This window comes from Primulina eburnea, chromosome 10, assembly GCF_022965805.1.
Source record: "Primulina eburnea isolate SZY01 chromosome 10, ASM2296580v1, whole genome shotgun sequence".
NCBI lineage: Eukaryota > Viridiplantae > Streptophyta > Magnoliopsida > Lamiales > Gesneriaceae > Primulina > Primulina eburnea.
Genome location: NC_133110.1, coordinates 35107116 through 35124066, shown reverse-complemented (window position 1 = coordinate 35124066; position 16951 = coordinate 35107116). Strand labels below are relative to the sequence as shown.

At 36.9% G+C, this 16951-nt stretch overlaps 1 long non-coding RNA gene across 4 annotated transcripts in view; it reads left to right on the top strand.

Moving 5' to 3' along the window:
• LOC140803368 (uncharacterized) overlaps positions 1–16951 on the top strand; it is a 102331-nt gene that overhangs the window by 73887 nt on the left and 11493 nt on the right. The window lies entirely within an intron of this gene.

The window sequence follows — 16951 nt, the reverse complement described above, 5'->3', positions numbered from 1 at the left end:
ATGATGAGAGAAGACGAGTTTAGAGTGGTGATTCCGGACTTATTGTAGACTTGGTTTAATACTTGAAATTTAGTAGTTAAACCTTAGACTAGTTTGAATGAGTATTGTACATTATTGTACTTTTATACTGAGATGTATGTTAGTTTAATTCCATTACGTTCCGCACTTACATTTAAAAAACAAATTAGACCCTGTTTATCTTAATTGATAATTAAATCCCAAAGATGATTAAGAAGATGATTAGCGTCCGGGTCCCACAACAGGTGGTATCAGAGCGATAAATCCTTTAGACTGAGATAAAAGAGAATGAGCGGGGTAGATTGAGTTTTCTTTCCTTGCATGTGATTGCTAGCATGAGATTTATTTTAATGTTGATTGACATGGTGTATGCTAGCATGAGATTATGTTTTACTGCTTTAAAATACATGTTATCTAATTATCTGATTTGAATTGGTAATATGTATTATTGAGAATGAATCAGATTTGATTCCCGATCAGCAGTAAGATGATCAGAGAAAGATTGGAACAGATTTGTAGTATTTGGGTACTAATGTTTTGATAAGCAGATGTACCTCCACGGAGAATTCCAGAAAGGGGTAGTACTTCGACTGAACAGGTAGATATATCAGAAACACAGATGGAAATACAGTTGAAAGAGTTTCAGTTATTTCAGCCGCCGATTCTGAGTGGTATCGAGATGTCTGAAGATTGTGAGAACTGGTTTGATGACATAGAAATACTGTTCGATTTACTTGGTTGTACAGATGAACAGAGAGTTAAAATGGTGCCTAACCAGTTACGAGAAGCCGCTAGGAGTTGGTGGATTACAAGTAAAAGAATGTTAGAACAGAGAGGTACAGTGATTTCGTGGAAAATATTCAGAACTGAATTTTATCGAAGATTTTTCTCAGTTTCGTACCGAGAGGACAAGAAAGCAGAGTTTGAGAATTTGAGACTAGGTCAACTGAATATTGAAGGATATGTTGCTAAATTCTCTACTCTACTGCGTTTTGCTCCTCATGTAGTTGGGAATTATGAAGCTGTAGCGGATCAGTTCATCAGAGGATTGAATTCAGAGATAGTTGCATTGATGAATATACAGCGACCTTACCATTTTGCTGATGCCTTGAGTAGAGCGAAGAGAGTGGAGGCGAGTCTGATTAGACAACTAAAAAGGTTGTGTGCGATGCAACCCCAAACACAGCAATCCCCTCTCCGATTTGATCGCGGCATCACGAGTGGAAAGCAAGATTTGCTGAAAGCTCGAAAGAAACCATTCAAGAAGTTAGGGAGTGGTTCCTCTAGTTCCAGTTGTTCGAGCCCGAGTTATACTGGAGTTTACTGCAGAATGTGTGGAGGAAGACATCCCACGGAGCAATGCCAGGGAGTGACTGGTAGTTGCCTTATCTGTCGACAGTCTGGACATTTTGCGAGAGTCTGTCCACAGAGAGGTTCCCGCAGATTTCAGGGAGCTGGACCATCTGGTGGTAATGACCGAGGAACAGAAACAGGAGGCACTTGATAATATAGGGGCATGTACTGTTCTTTTATGATTATATTGCATATGTATTGATATATACTAATGCATTCCATACGATTATCTTTGACTGAATTGCATTAAGATATGTATCTGTTGGGTCTGTTTGTACTGTAGTATTGATTTCCTTACCTTTTGGGGGAAATGTTGATATTAGAGATCTCTGTGAAATATCGTAAACTACAGTAAGATGAGAATAAGATCGAGTTAGATTATGATGTAATTGTGTTTTCAGATTTGACCGTATTATTGACATTAATATGTTGAACAAGTACATAACTATTATAGATTTCTTCCAGAAAAATATAAGATTCAGATCAGATAAGGCTGATGAGTAGGAATTCTACGGTAAGGATTCTAGATCTAGAATTCCTTTGATATATGTATTGTCTATGACTCGATTGATACAGAAATGAGCAGATGGTATCCTTATGTATTCAGTAGATGTACTGAAATCGAGCCTAGCATTGGCAGATTTGCCAGTAAGGTACGAGTTGGATGATGTTTGCCCAGATAAGATTTCAGATTTACCTTGTATTAGAAAGATAAATTTCAGAATTGAATCGATACCAGGTATCGTTTGTTGTTTTAGAATTTAGTACAGCATGATATTGAATGTACAGAATGACAGAATGAATTGAAAGAATTGAAAGATCAGTAGAAGAGTACCGACCAAGAGTTACATCTGATTTAGTGTTTCTCTATGGCATGTTTCAGTATGTTCAGAGATATTCTGTTGATTTCATGCTCATTGTATCTATGAGATTTTGATATAGTTGTAGTATCTGATTAATTGAATAAAATATCTTAAAATTGTATTGAATACTCTGAGAACTGTGATTATTGTATACAGAAATTATTCAGATATGAATCCTGCTTGAAACAGATTGTATTCAGAATATGCGACACCTACAGTTAGTATACTGATTGATTGTGACACAGTTGAGATCGGGATCAGTGACAGAGAATGATACCAATATTAGAAAGACTAGAAATATCAGAAATGTCAGAAATGTCAGAAATTTATTTTTGATCTAAGTTGACAGATTATCGTATATGATTGTTATTTTGTGTCTTCCTGAGTATTGTTATATTTCTACAGCCGTATTTGATACAGATTATTGTGAACCGTTGAGATTATATACAGTTCAATCTTAATCAGAGAATTCCAGTAAATCAGAAATATAATCAGAATATTCAGAATTTAAATTCGATAATCAGAGCAGAGCATCGATCAGAGTGACAGATATGTGATTTGTACTGGATGAGAATGATTATCTTGTGATGCCAAATGTTTCAGAATTATACAACAGAATTTGTTATCGATAGTCAGAACTGAATACCAGGTAGGTATTTTTCTTTAATTTATATTAGTAACTGATTTGTTTGTACCAAATAGTTCGAATCTGAAATGACAGATAGGGTCAGAAGCGCACAGTAATGAATTCAGTTTTCATTTTGGTGACTGAGAATGTATAATATTCGGACAGACAGTTTTGATATAGACAGATTAAATCAGTTATGATAGAATTTATACTGAAATGTTGGCAGGAATTGTACTGAAATGTTTGAATTGCCAATAAATGAAGACAGAAAGATAGAAATCAGAAGATTTATTACAGAATTAGTATAATCTCGACTAGACATGGAGAGTATATTTCGATGAATTTCGTAATGAGATCACTGTAAGACTTTCCAGATTGTGATATGATATGATTGTGATTGACAGATTGTTCAATATATATCTATTCGTTTGTACCAGATAACGTACAGACATGACCAAATGACACAGATCGATGTCAGAGAAGTGGTCAGAGTAACCAGAATGCCGAAGTAGGATATATCAGATTGTGATTTTGCTTGATTGTATACTTGCGGCAGAATATACCATAAGTTTTCTCATATATTATCCATAGACTGACGGATAGCCAGGGCGTACTATCTAGATATTGGAAGATATTTGTGGAGCTGTAGTGCTGGATGCTAGCACTAATTGATATGACATATTGTCATTTTACGAATTAGGGTACAAGAATAATATCTCGGAGATACCTGAGATAGGATCTGATACGGTCCGAGATATGACCAGGAAAATGTAGCTAATTCAGAAAAGAATGAAGATAGCTCAGACCAGACAGACTTAATATGCCAACGTCGGATGGTGACGATTGGTATTCGAGGCTGAAGATTTAATATATCCTTGAATGTGATGAACATATTTGATAACAACTGATGGTAGTGATTTGTTATGAGCTGTGGTTTGGTATATACGGATGTTTTATAGCCAGTATTGCGAGATTGACTTTGTCAGAGCTATTTTGAGAGATAGAATCTAATATAAGATTGAGATTTCAGAATGGATTCATTGAGATGAGTTTCTGATTTAAACTCTGTATACATTCTTCTGATATATCTGAATTGATTACTTGCGAGTTCGAGGACGAACTCAAATCTAAGAGGAGGAGAAATGTAAGGCCCGAGATGTTATTACTGTAATCTGAGATTAATCTGAAATGATTTATTATTAATTAAGATGATTATAGACGGAACGGATCAGACCGGGAGAACCGAAAGAAGATTTGACATGAAGTACAAGAAGATTCCCCGCGCACATGCGCGACATGTATGGGCGCACATGCACGAGGAAGACAGAACCATGCGCGCACATGCGCGACTTGAATGCGCGCACATGTGCGGAACGTCCAGAATGATCGGCGCATATGCGCGACGTAGATGGTGCATATGCGCGAGCCAACAAATGATGCTGGTCGAACTACCGGCGCATATGCGCGACTTTGTGCGCGCATATGCGCGCAACGTGCAGAACATGCACGACGCCACTTGCCTCCTACCTAAGGAACGTGTATATATATATACCTACATGCAATCCTTCAGATTAAAAGGAAAGAAACAAGGGATGAAGCTCCAAGTTCTCTCGGGTGAGAAATTGAATGCCACGTAAAATCAGTCCATCTGTTTTTGAATCCGATTTCAGTACTGAGTTCCTGGAAACAGAAGCTACAACTGGACGTAAATTTTGTTACATTTAGACATGATTGGAATTTATGATATTGTCAGAATTGAATACGAATCAGATATGATGTTTCTGCTACAGTAGACATTGTATAACTGAAGTCAGATTAAAGAATAGATTGTTTATGAAATTGTTATGAGTTTCGAGTAAATTTGATTGAGATTTGATATCAGAGTTGTATTGTTATTGATTATGAGTTATATTAATACCGATTATGACTCGTGGTATTATACCTGTGATGTTGTGATTGACGGGATTATCAAGACTGTATCATTATGCCGTCGAAACATCAGTAGAGAGATATTGATCAGATTCAGTATTGATTGAGATTGTATTATTATGTCGTTGACAGTGATCAGAGTATATTTCGATTTGAATATTGATCAGAACAGGTATTGAATTGAGTTGTATACTGATATTGTATCTATGTGATTGTCATTGCCAGACTAGGGTATGGAAATATTTGAATACAAGACTTCGTCTTCATCAGATCGTGAAGAGAAAGGTATAAATTGATGTAATTGGGAGATCGACTTGAGTTAGATTCCACTCGAGTTTCCCTAAACCACATACTTGTATGGTATTGTTTTTATACCTTTGTGTTTTATTGATTATGTGTATTTTGTTGAATTAGAAGTAGAAAGCAGAGAGCTATTGAGTAAGAGTCACTGACAGAGGGGTTAGATTTTGACTGTTTAGTCACTGACCCATTGCACATTGTCAGATTAGGCTTAGTCTTGGTAGATACGCCAAGGCACTGGACGTTTGGTGTATCGATATGCTTAAGATACAGATATTGTTCTTATTGTAGATTATTCGATACAGCTAGACCAAAGTCCAGAAATAAGAACGTAACGCCACCGCGACTGGTAGTAGTAGGTGGGAGACTTGTTACGTTCTTATTCACCGGGATCCCTAGATTAGAATGAGAGATGAGTCGAGTCAAAAACTTGATTCTCTAGATCTGTATTGATTATGTTTCGTAGATTACGATTCATGTTGTAGTTACAGTTTGGTAACGATGCATGTTGTTCGATTATGCTACATGTGATAAGGTTTAATTCATGCTTTTATATCAGTTATATGATTGCATGTATACATTATTTATACTGGGATTTACTCTCACCAGAGTATTCGGCTGTTGTCTTGTTTGTATGTGTGCATGACAACAGGTGGGGCAAGATCGGGGTCAAGAAGATGATGAGAGAAGACGAGTTTAGAGTGGTGATTCCGGACTTATTGTAGACTTGGTTTAATACTTGAAATTTAGTAGTTAAACCTTAGACTAGTTTGAATGAGTATTGTACATTATTGTACTTTTATACTGAGATGTATGTTAGTTTAATTCCATTACGTTCCGCACTTACATAAAAAAAAAAATTTAGACCCTGTTTATCTTAATTGATAATTAAATCCCAAAGATGATTAAGAAGATGATTAGCGTCCGGGTCCCCACACCACGGTTCGATCGCTCTACCAAGCAGAGACAATTATTGCACCCAACACAAAGTCTTTTAGTGATACCTTCTGGAAACAGAAGAAGGGGAGACGTAGAAGATTTTATCTTCGAACTTCCAGAAACAACTACTGTGTTACTACCTACTGCTATTACTATCTTTCACCTTACTTCATCAGATTGTTTCCGCACTTTCAATTGTGATCTGCTGGACATACTATTGAACAAGAACAGCTACAATCTCTAACAGGATTTTAGCACCCTTTGCATAAATTATCATCAAAGGAGAAGATTTTATTCACCCCCTCTAAACTCTACATCGATCCCCAACAAGTGGTATCAGAGCAGATTTCTCTTGTTCTGAAAATTTGCAACAGTAATGGCACATTTTAGCAAAGTTCCCATGTTCTCAAAAGAAGATTTTGATGATTGGAAGATTCGTATGCAAGCTCACCTTGCAGCGCAGGATGATGACATGTGGTATGTCATCACAGATGGTCCATTAAAGATATTAAAGCCTAATACAGCTGTTGGTGTTGCTGTTACTGATGGTGCGCCACAAATGGTTGAAAAAACAAGAAACGAATGGACCGGCGAAGATAAGAACAAAGCTAATCTTGACAATGTTGCGAAAGACATTCTTTATAAGACTCTTGATAAAAACACATTTAGCAAAATCAAGATGTGTTCTACCACAAAAGAAATCTGGGAAAAGCTCATTCGGATATGTGAAGGAAATGAGCAGACAAAATAAAATAAAGGCCTATGATTTCGAGCTAGAAGTGAGAAGTGGAGAAGAGCAGGCAACAAATCTGCCAACCAAGGCCCTTGCTGCTACTACTGCTTTTACTTCTACTGCTGCTGCTGTTGCTGCAGTCATCCCACAAACAGTACCTGCTACCCTTACTTAGAGTACTTCTGAAAAGACTGCTGAAAAGATCAGCTATGAAGCTATGTCCTTATTTGTGAAAAGTTCTCCAGGTTAATGAAGAAAAATCACCGAGCCTACCAAAACCCTAATCGCAACTTCAAGAAGGATTCACCATCTGATGATATGGCATGCTTCAACTGTGGAAAGATTGGTCACTTTATTGCTGACTGTCCAAAGCCCAAGAAAGATGACCAAAAGAAGAAAGAGTACAAAAGGAATGACAAAAAGTTCAGAAAAGACCGCAAAGAGATGATTGCTGAAGAAAGCAAATCTAAATGGGCGGATTCCAGTTCTGAGTCATCTGACTCAGAAAGTCATTCTAGTGAAAGTGATGCAGAAGATATTAAATGTATAATGGCAGATGTTGAATCAAACTCGACATCTGAAGTGGTATTCGACTTTGACTCTGACGAATTTATACGAACTGATTTAATTAAAGCATTGCATGACATGGTAGGGGAGTACTCAAGACTTTCTCAATCATTCGAGGAAGTTAAGATTGAAAATATAAACTTAAGAAATCAAGTCAGTAAATTCACTTGCTTGCAAGAGAATAGCTGCGATGATTTGAAAGTGGAGATGAGTAAGTTGAAAACCGAGAATGAAAGAGTAAAAGCAGATTACCATAAAATGAAATCTGAGAATCAGAAGCTGTCTGTTCTGGTAAATGCTTGGAATAAGTCTTCTGTTTCATTGGAAAAGATGCAAGAATTGCAGAAGCAATCCGGTGACAGAAGTGGTCTCGGATTCAGCAATAATGAAAGCATTTCTGAAACCAGTACCAAACCAAAACTGGAGAAAGGCAAAGAGAAATTCATTCACTTTGTCAAATCCAGTGTGACATATGAACCGGAATTACCGACTGTTCAAGTTGAAAGAAATGTAAATCAGATGAACAGAAGAAAAAATTATGGTCTTTGATATGTTGAACCTAAGAGAAGAGTTGACCAAATTTTTGGATCCAGTAGAGGATTCAACTCAGGAAGACAACCCCCTATGAAGGTTAAAAACTACCAGTACTATAATTCTAGACCTGTTCAGAAGAGATACAGGCTAGACAACAGGAACAAAAGGGAAGAACAACATTCTGAGATGCATACTGTTAGAAATAACAGACCCTCTGCTGCACACACCTCTATGGATACCCGAAGTACAAAATCACCAAAAATTGTACAAATGTGGGTTCCTAAGGGACTAATAAGGTTGGACCCAAGTAGATTGGGCACTAGATACTAAAATTTGTGTTTGCAGGAATAGGTAAAGAAAGCTAAAGTAAGCAGCTCCACATGGTATCTGGACAGTGGATGTTCCAGAAACATGACTGGACAGAAAAATCTACTATCGGAAGTAATGAGTTGTACTGGACCAAAGATAACGTTTGACGACGACTCAAAAGGTAAAACCGTGGGTAAAGGTAAGATTATCTATGGTAACATAACTATCAATGACGTACTACTGGTTGAGAATCTCTGTTATAATTTAATCAGCATTAGTCAACTGTGTGATAATGGTTATTCTGTTGTTTTTCAGAAGCACACATGCACAGTTAAAGATTCTGCTGAGTCTACTGTATTAACTGGAAAGAGAGAAGGACAACACATACAGAGTTTCTTGGAACTTAGATCATGTTAATGCTCCTACATGTTTAGTTGCCTCTCTTACTGATAAGCATTGGCTCTGGCACAAGAGATTGAATCATCTGAATTTCAAATCAATCAATAGTCTCAAAAAGCAGAACATAGTTGATGGTTTGCCCGATATTAAATTTGTTAAGAATCATGTTTGTTCTGCATGTCGGCTAGGAAAAAAGGTCAGATCCAGCTTCAAGAACAAAGGCAGTAAATCAACTTTAAGGTGTTTGGAATTACTGCATATGGACTTATTTGGTCCAATCCCTATCATGAGCTTATGGGGAATGAAATACACCCTTGTTGTTGTTGATGATTTCTCTAGATTTACTTGGATAATATTTCTTGCTGGAAAGGATCAAACCAGTAACATCCTGATCAAGCTTCTGAAAAAGATTCAAAATGAAAAATCTTCTTCTATTGTTAAAATCAGAATTGGTCATGGTACTGAGTTCACTAACTAAAATACTTGAGTTGTATTTAGATGAGCAGGGAATTCATCATGAATATTCAGCTGCTAGAACGCCTCAACAAAACAGAGTAGCTGAGAGGAGAAACAGAACTCTTAAAAAAGCTGCTAGAACAATGCTAGCAGATGCAGACATCTCTCACCGCTTCTGGGCAAAAGCAATCAACACTTCATGCTATACGCAAAACAGAACAATGATAAAAAAAAAAAAGACATAATCAGACTCCTTATGAGATATGGAAAGGGAGTAAGCCTAATGTATCTTATTTTCATGTATTTGGTTGCAAGTGCTTTGTGCTCAATAATGGTAAAAACTATTTAACTGCATTTGATTCAAGATCAGATACTAGAATATTCTTGGTTACTCTGCTGTGAGCAAAGCTTTAAGAATCTTCAACAATAGAACTCTCAATGTTGAAGAATCGGTTCATGTTGTCTTTAATGAAGATATCAATACTCCTGAAATATCTAATATGTCAAATTTAAGTAACAGGTTAGACAGAATTCATCTGGAACCAGATAGTGAAGAAGATACAGAACCAAGCTTTAAAGATGTTCAAAATCCAAAACCAGACATTCCATTAGTGGAACCAGAAGTACAGACATTAGATTTACCAGTACCAGCAGAAGACATTCAAGAACCTGCTACTGGTTCAGTAGAAATCAATCCAAATATATCAAATCAGGAAAAAATCCCTTTAAATCCTTTTATTTGGAGAAAATCTCATCCTCCCTCTTTGGTTATTGGAATTCCAACAGCGCCTTTGAGAACGCCTAGAAGGCAAATGATTAATGAATATATGCATGCTGCTTTCATTTCTCAGGATGAACCAAAGAAAATTGAAGAAGCCCTTCTGGATCCTAGTTGGATTGAAGCTATGCAAGAAGAGCTGAATCAATTCAAAAGAAACGAAATTTGGTTTCTAGTATTTAGACCATCTCACCAAGCTGTCATTGGAACCCGGTGGGTATTCAGAAACAAATTAATGAAGAAGACACAATGATCAGAAATAAAGCAAGACTGGTGGCTCAAGGTTTTATACAAGAAGAAGGAATAGATTATGATGAAACTTACGCACCAGTAGCAAGGCTCGAAGCTATCAGAATATTCTTAGCCTTTGCTGCTTTCAAAAATTTCAAAGTTTATCAAATGGATGTGAAGAGTGCTTTTCTAAATGGTTTACTACAAGAAGAGGTCTACGTCGAATAACCTCCAGGTTTTTTTGATCATTTTTCACCTCATTATGTATTCAAATTACACAAAGCCTTGTATGGTCTAAAACAGGCACCTAAAGCGTGGTATGATACTCTTTCACAATTTCTGGTCAATCATGATTTTACAATTGGGACAGTAGACAAAACTTTGTTTACTTTAATCAAGAATAAACATATTCTATTGGTACAGATCTACGTTGATGACATTATTTTTGGGTCAACTAACCCCAAATTATGTGCGAAGTTTGCTAAATTGATGCAGGATCGAAATGAGCATGATGGGAGAGTTAACATTCTTCCTAGGATTACAAATTAAACAACTTGATACTGGAATCTTCATAAATCAAGCTAAGTATACTAAGGAGCTTCTGAAAAAGTTTGGTATGGAAGCATGCTCTGCTGCTTCTACTCCAATGAGCTCATCTACCAAGCTTGATAAAGATGAAAGTGGAATTCCAGTACAGGTAACTCAGTATTGTGGTCTTATTGGCTCACTGTTATATCTTACTGCCAGTAGAATTGATATATTATTTTTTGTTTGCATTTGTGCAAGATTTCAATCTAACCCTAAGCAATCTCATTATATTGCTGCTAAACGCATTCTGAAGTACTTAAAGGGAAATCAAAATGTCGGCTTATGGTACCCCATTGATTCATCTTTTAATCTTATTGGATATTCAGATGCTGATTATGCAGGTTGCAAACTAGACAGAAAAAGCACAAGTGGTTTTTGTCAATTCCTTGGTGATAGGCTGATCTCCTGGTTCAGTAAAAAGCAGACTTCCATAGCTACGTCTACTGCAGAAGCAGAATACCTTGCGGCTAGAAGCTGCTGCTCTCAAATACTATGGATGCAACAACAACTTAAAGACTATGGAATTCAGGCCTCTGAATCACCTATCTTTGTGACAATACCAGTGTCATTGCAATCACGCAAAATCCAGTACTTCATTCCAGAAAGAAGCACATAGACATCAGACATCATTTTATAAGAGATCATGTGCAGAATAAGGATGTTCGTCTGGAATAGATTTCTACTGATTTACAAGCAGCAGATATCTTTACTAAACCTCTGCCTGAGAATAAGTTTTCTTATTTTCAAAATATTTTGGGTTTAATTGACTTAACTCGATTTTATGATATCATCTGGTTTATTTTATCAACTTTGTGAAAACTCTGCAGAAGGATAAAAAGACATGCGTACTACTGCAAGCATCAAAATTACTTGAATCTGATATTTTGAAATCATGTTAGCCTGTCGCTTGTTGTTGTTTTATTTATATACAGGTTACAATTAATGGTGAAGAAGTGTAATAATCTCAAGTCAGCCGAAGCATCTACTGATTTACCAGACTGAGCTTTTCTTACTCAAACTATTTCAACATTCATTCAGTGAAAGTAGTAGATAAACAGAATATGCCAAAGTAAGATTCTTTTTCATTCATAAAACCAGAAGCATTACATTGAGTTTATCTACTACATTTGTTGAAAGTCAGCAGCTTGAAGTACTTTTCTTGTTGCAAAGTATTTTAATCAGGAAAAGGATGGTCTTCTTTGAAAAGATTCCAGCAAGCTTGGATCTTGTTAGACTCTAGCAAGCTTGGGTCTTGTCAGCACTAATGTATTGGAAAAGGATGTCTTCAAACATCTGCTTACGAGAGGCTGGAAGTAGTCTTTGGAATTCCTCTGCTGATTCTGACTCTGGAGAAGACTCCGAGATATCATTTGCACCTATCATATGTATTGGTTTAATAAAAAGATTGAATGATTTAGTTTGTGAACATACAGGCACTTATATAGAGTCACGGGAAGCTGAAGAGACGGCGATCTGGTTACTCGAATACCAAGATTCATCCCTCTTATCCTCAGATATCGTATCTTTGCATTTATTAGTTGCATTAATCAAGGGAAAACAGTATCGTCTTTTTCAGACTGACATTTTTACTCTGTCAGAAGAAGAAAGGATGGTTTGTCTTTTCGATAAAACAACGAGTCTACTGATTTTATCAAAGTGCTCACATATTCCAGGACTTTGAAACTTCCAGCAGACATTATCTTAAAACGACAAACCTCCTTCTGATTTTTTTTAGTAACCGCTTGGACAGCCCGTTTTTTTTACTAAATTTTAAAATTTTAAATCATTGGTCAATCTGACACGTTCTAAAATTTTCAAATACGCAACCGTAGACATATTGACAAGTGTCCTTGTGTTTACATTGACGGTTGTACATTCTCTTGAATATTAACCATTCTTGTTTTTACTTGTCACGTTTTACGTTTCCAGAATCTTACTCTCTAACTACTGCTTTCTCTTGAAATTACACTCTCACAATCTACTTCGAAGCTACTTTCTTTACTGGAAACGAAATGGCCGGAGCTTACATCCTGAATGCTTACCAGGTTAACTTCACATATGTCTTTACTATCAAGGATGAAAGTCTCCTAAAGATGTTTCAAACCATTGAAAAATAGGGACTTCGAAAATTCTTAGAAGCACCTGATGTGATATATAAAACTGCCCTTCTGGAATTTTATGCTAAGGCAACTGTGGAAGACGGAAAATTGTGTATTACCAGGGTGAGCATCCATCTCTATCGATGTTGTTGTGCTTGGATCGACATATTTTCTCTCTTGTTCAGGACTCAATGAACTTTCTGGAATTTCCAAGGAATAAATGTCCACTGCTTTACTGAACTTCTCAGCTTCTGGAGAAGAATTGTCTCCATCCTGTTTCAAGAAGTTTCTGAAAATAGAATATCAAGTACTTGCTGACACTCTCGCAAAGGCACTGTTGGTCAAGGCCGGTACGTTTGATAAGCTGACCAAAGAAAAGGTTCAAGTGATGGTCGCCATCAATTCTGGATACCAGGTGGATTGGAGTCGTTTTCTGTTCAAGATAATGAAGGAAATGGTGGTTAGAAGGAGTTCTGGTTTTGCTGTGCAGATCAGCCAAATGCTTAAGGATGCTGGTTTTGCTCTTACTTCTGATTCGGACGAAATGTACATAATCATGACGGATGCTGATAATGTTCTTGCGTTAAGACCAAAGCCAACTGTGGCTGAATTTATTGCTTTGAAAAAGGAAGTGGGAGATGCTCAAGCTGAGGACCTAGCACCTCAGAAGAAAATTAAAAGAAAGAGAGTGGTAATCTCTACTGATTCTGACAAAACAATGTACAAGGAGTCTGCTGCTCCTATTCAACCGTCTCTGCCACCCACTCCCCATAAAAATAAAACTCGCACAGTTCTTCGGATCAAGAAGACAGCAGCCCTTTCTGAGCTGGAAACTGTTCCGATAAGGCAAGTATTCCCAGAAGCTGTTCCTTTTGCACGACCAACTGTCTCGGTCTCACTACAAACTACTGCTTCTGTTCCAACAACATCTACTGCTTCAACTTTCAGACCCGTGTCTGGAATTGTTATTCGTGAATCAACTGTCAGGTCTTCTGCTTTTCATTCCGTAAAGACTGTCTCTTCATCAGGAAAAGGAAAGGGAAAACTTATTGAAGAACAAAATTTTCAAGCTGCCAAATCATTTGTCTCTACTGGTATTGATCTCCATCTAGAATAAATTGAGAACTTCGCAAATAAAGAAATGGAGTTCTTTAATAATGGCACAAGGTTCGGGTCTTCTACCCCCTCACGTTTTTCAGAACACAAGGTTCCTCTGGAAGGCTGGTAAAATATGAGAAAAAGGTCTTTGAACTTGCAAAGACACAAAATGTGATTGAAGCGATGCGCCGTCGCAGCTTCATTTTTGAGCAAATTAAACGTCAAAAGCTGGAATCAATTTTAAAGACTCTTAAGTCTAATTTTGATGCACGTATTCCCACTGCTGCTCACGATCAAGAAGTGATTCTTGTATTAACGGAACGTCTGAAAATAATGGATGAGAAACTTAGTGCTCAAGAACAGAATTTTGGAAAGATTGAACTATATTCAGTAGGCCTTATTCCAGATCTTGATCAGATTCATTTAGTTGAGGAACAATCTATAGCTCCTACAAACACTATGGTTTCCAGTACTCCTGCATTTCACTCGATGCCTACTCAATCTTCGTCTCTTGTATCTGTTCGTGAATTGGCTTCAGTAGATGAAGTTATCCAATCTCTCACTCGAAACACTTGTGTGGCACCAGATACAACTACAGCTGATGAATCCGTTCACCCAACAGTCCAACCAGCAGAACAAGCTCAGGAAGAATCGCACGCTGCCCCGTCTCCCTCCTTGCCAAATTTGGAGATTTTCTCTAATGAACATCAAGAGGAGATGGCCATGATCTTGAATGATCCGATTCAACCCGTTGAATAGTTGGAAGCCATGGAAGTCGGTCAACCAGAAGAAAGCACGCTTCCTGCACCTTCTGCTGTTTTTGAACATACTGCTGTTGAACCCATTGCTGCTGAGCAATTTGTTGTTCAAGAAGGCCTCCCCACTGCATCGTCTACTGCTCTCGTTACTCTTTCTTCTGCTCCTGTTTCTTCTACTGCGATAGTTGTTGCTCCTACGGACTCACCAACTCAAACTGATCGCGCTGCACGTATTGTTGCATTTCAAGAACGACTGCGTAACAAAAGCCAATCCCCAGTTGAAGCTCCATTCAATCTTGAATCTGAGATTGATGATCTTAAGAGGACTGTTGACACTCTCTCTCAGACTATCAAGAACTTTTCCTATGATCATTCTAGTGAAGTCTATGCTTCCAAAGTATCATGACATATGTCCACAAGACCGCAGAATCATTGGCCAAAATTGAGAACGGAGCTGATGTCTTCCGACGAAATGTTCTCAAAAGCCATGCTGATCTTGTTCTTGGACAACTCGACGCTCGCCGAACTCTTTCTGCTCATGCTACGGATTTCCAAAATGTTTCCACCAATGTTTACAATCTAGACTCCCGACTTGATACTATCGATACTGAGATTGCGTATCAATCTCAAACAATCCAAGCCTTGAATGATAAAGTATCCTGTCACACACCAACACTGGATATCTTTATAATGGGATTATTTCACTCAGTGGCCGAATGGATCTATTACTTGCTCGGGTTCACGCCGCTGATGCCAAAAAAGGGGAAACAGAAGGCATGATGGAAGCTCAAGCAGAACCATCCAACAGAAATCTAGATCCTCAGGATGAAGATACTTTGTTCCGAGATATTGGAACAGATGACTAAATTTCTTTATTTTTCTCAAAACTCTGTTTGAACTACTTATTTACTTTCTAATCATCTGGTTTTAGTTACTATCTGTTGTATTATTTATGGCTACTAACCTCCAGGTTTTGGCATCACCACAAAGGGGGAAATTGTTAGACTTAACTTTATTGTGGTGATAAGTATTAAAACCAGTAGCAATAATATCAACCAGAAGATTATACAAAACAGTAGCTTTTGAGTTTCTCTATCAGAAGCAGTATTTTAGTTAATACTCAACGGCTTAGTAGAACTTAGTTCTACTGGATCAACACTTAACGTCTTTCTACTCGATTGTTTCAATCTTAATTGTTACCGTTATCTTATCTAGTACCAAGCATTTATTGCACCATTAAATGCTATACTAAGTCATTTAATGCGCTTTACCAATTTTAGTATAAAATAAGACTGATTGTTCTGTAGCTTTTATGCAGGAACCTATTTCGGTATTAAAGCTAATTGTATCAGAGGACATGAGACAATCTCTGATTATAGACGTTGGACTCAAGTTACCTATATATATGGATCAAAACCATTAGATAATAACACTGATCATTCTTATCTATCCAACGATACATTGAGCAACCGCGAAATTTTCCATTATCTTCAAAAGCTCAAACCTGCAGAAAAGTAGTACACGCATCATATTATACATCTGATCTTTGAGATCATTTTGTACTGATGTTTCTTCATCTTTTCAAGCCAAAACCTTATAATATTGTGTAGAAGAGTTTGTAAACCGGAAAGAGTCTTTTCCAGAACATTGCTATTTTTGAACTATTGTATTGAGTTACTAAGAGTTTCAGTAGGCAATAGATAAGCCCTGCTGAAGTGGGTGTGTACTGTAAAACCAAAGTCTTTTAGTGATACCTTCTGGAAACAGAAGAAAGGGAGACGTAGAAGATTTTATCTTCGAACTTCCAGAAACAGCTACTGTGTTACTACCTACTGCTATTACTATCTTTCACCTTACTCCATCAGATTGTTTCCGCACTTTCAATTGTGATCTGCTGGACGTACTATTGAACAAGAACAACTACAATATCTAACATGATTTTAGCACTCTTTGCATAAATTGTCATCAAAGGAGAAGAGTTTATTCACCCCCCTCTAAACTCTACATCGATCCCCAACACATTTTTAAATCGAAAAATTTATATTTAGCCATAAGAAAAGCTTATTACAAATAATTTCGAATTTTACACAAAGTGTTTTTATTATTTAAAATTTTGTATCGCTCATTAAATTGTTAATCTTAAGTTCATTTATTCTTTTAATATTATTTATCACAAATTTGATGCCATCCAATCTATATTTAGTGGACATGCAAGCTGTATTAAATGAAGATATCCAATTATATGTGTCCAAATTCATTTAAGTTATAACCAACCATGGTTACCTTTTTGACTAACTAATAACCATGGATTTTAAAATTTTTATTATTCTTAGTCATATCCCTTTGTGAGTTTACCAATATCTCGTCCCAT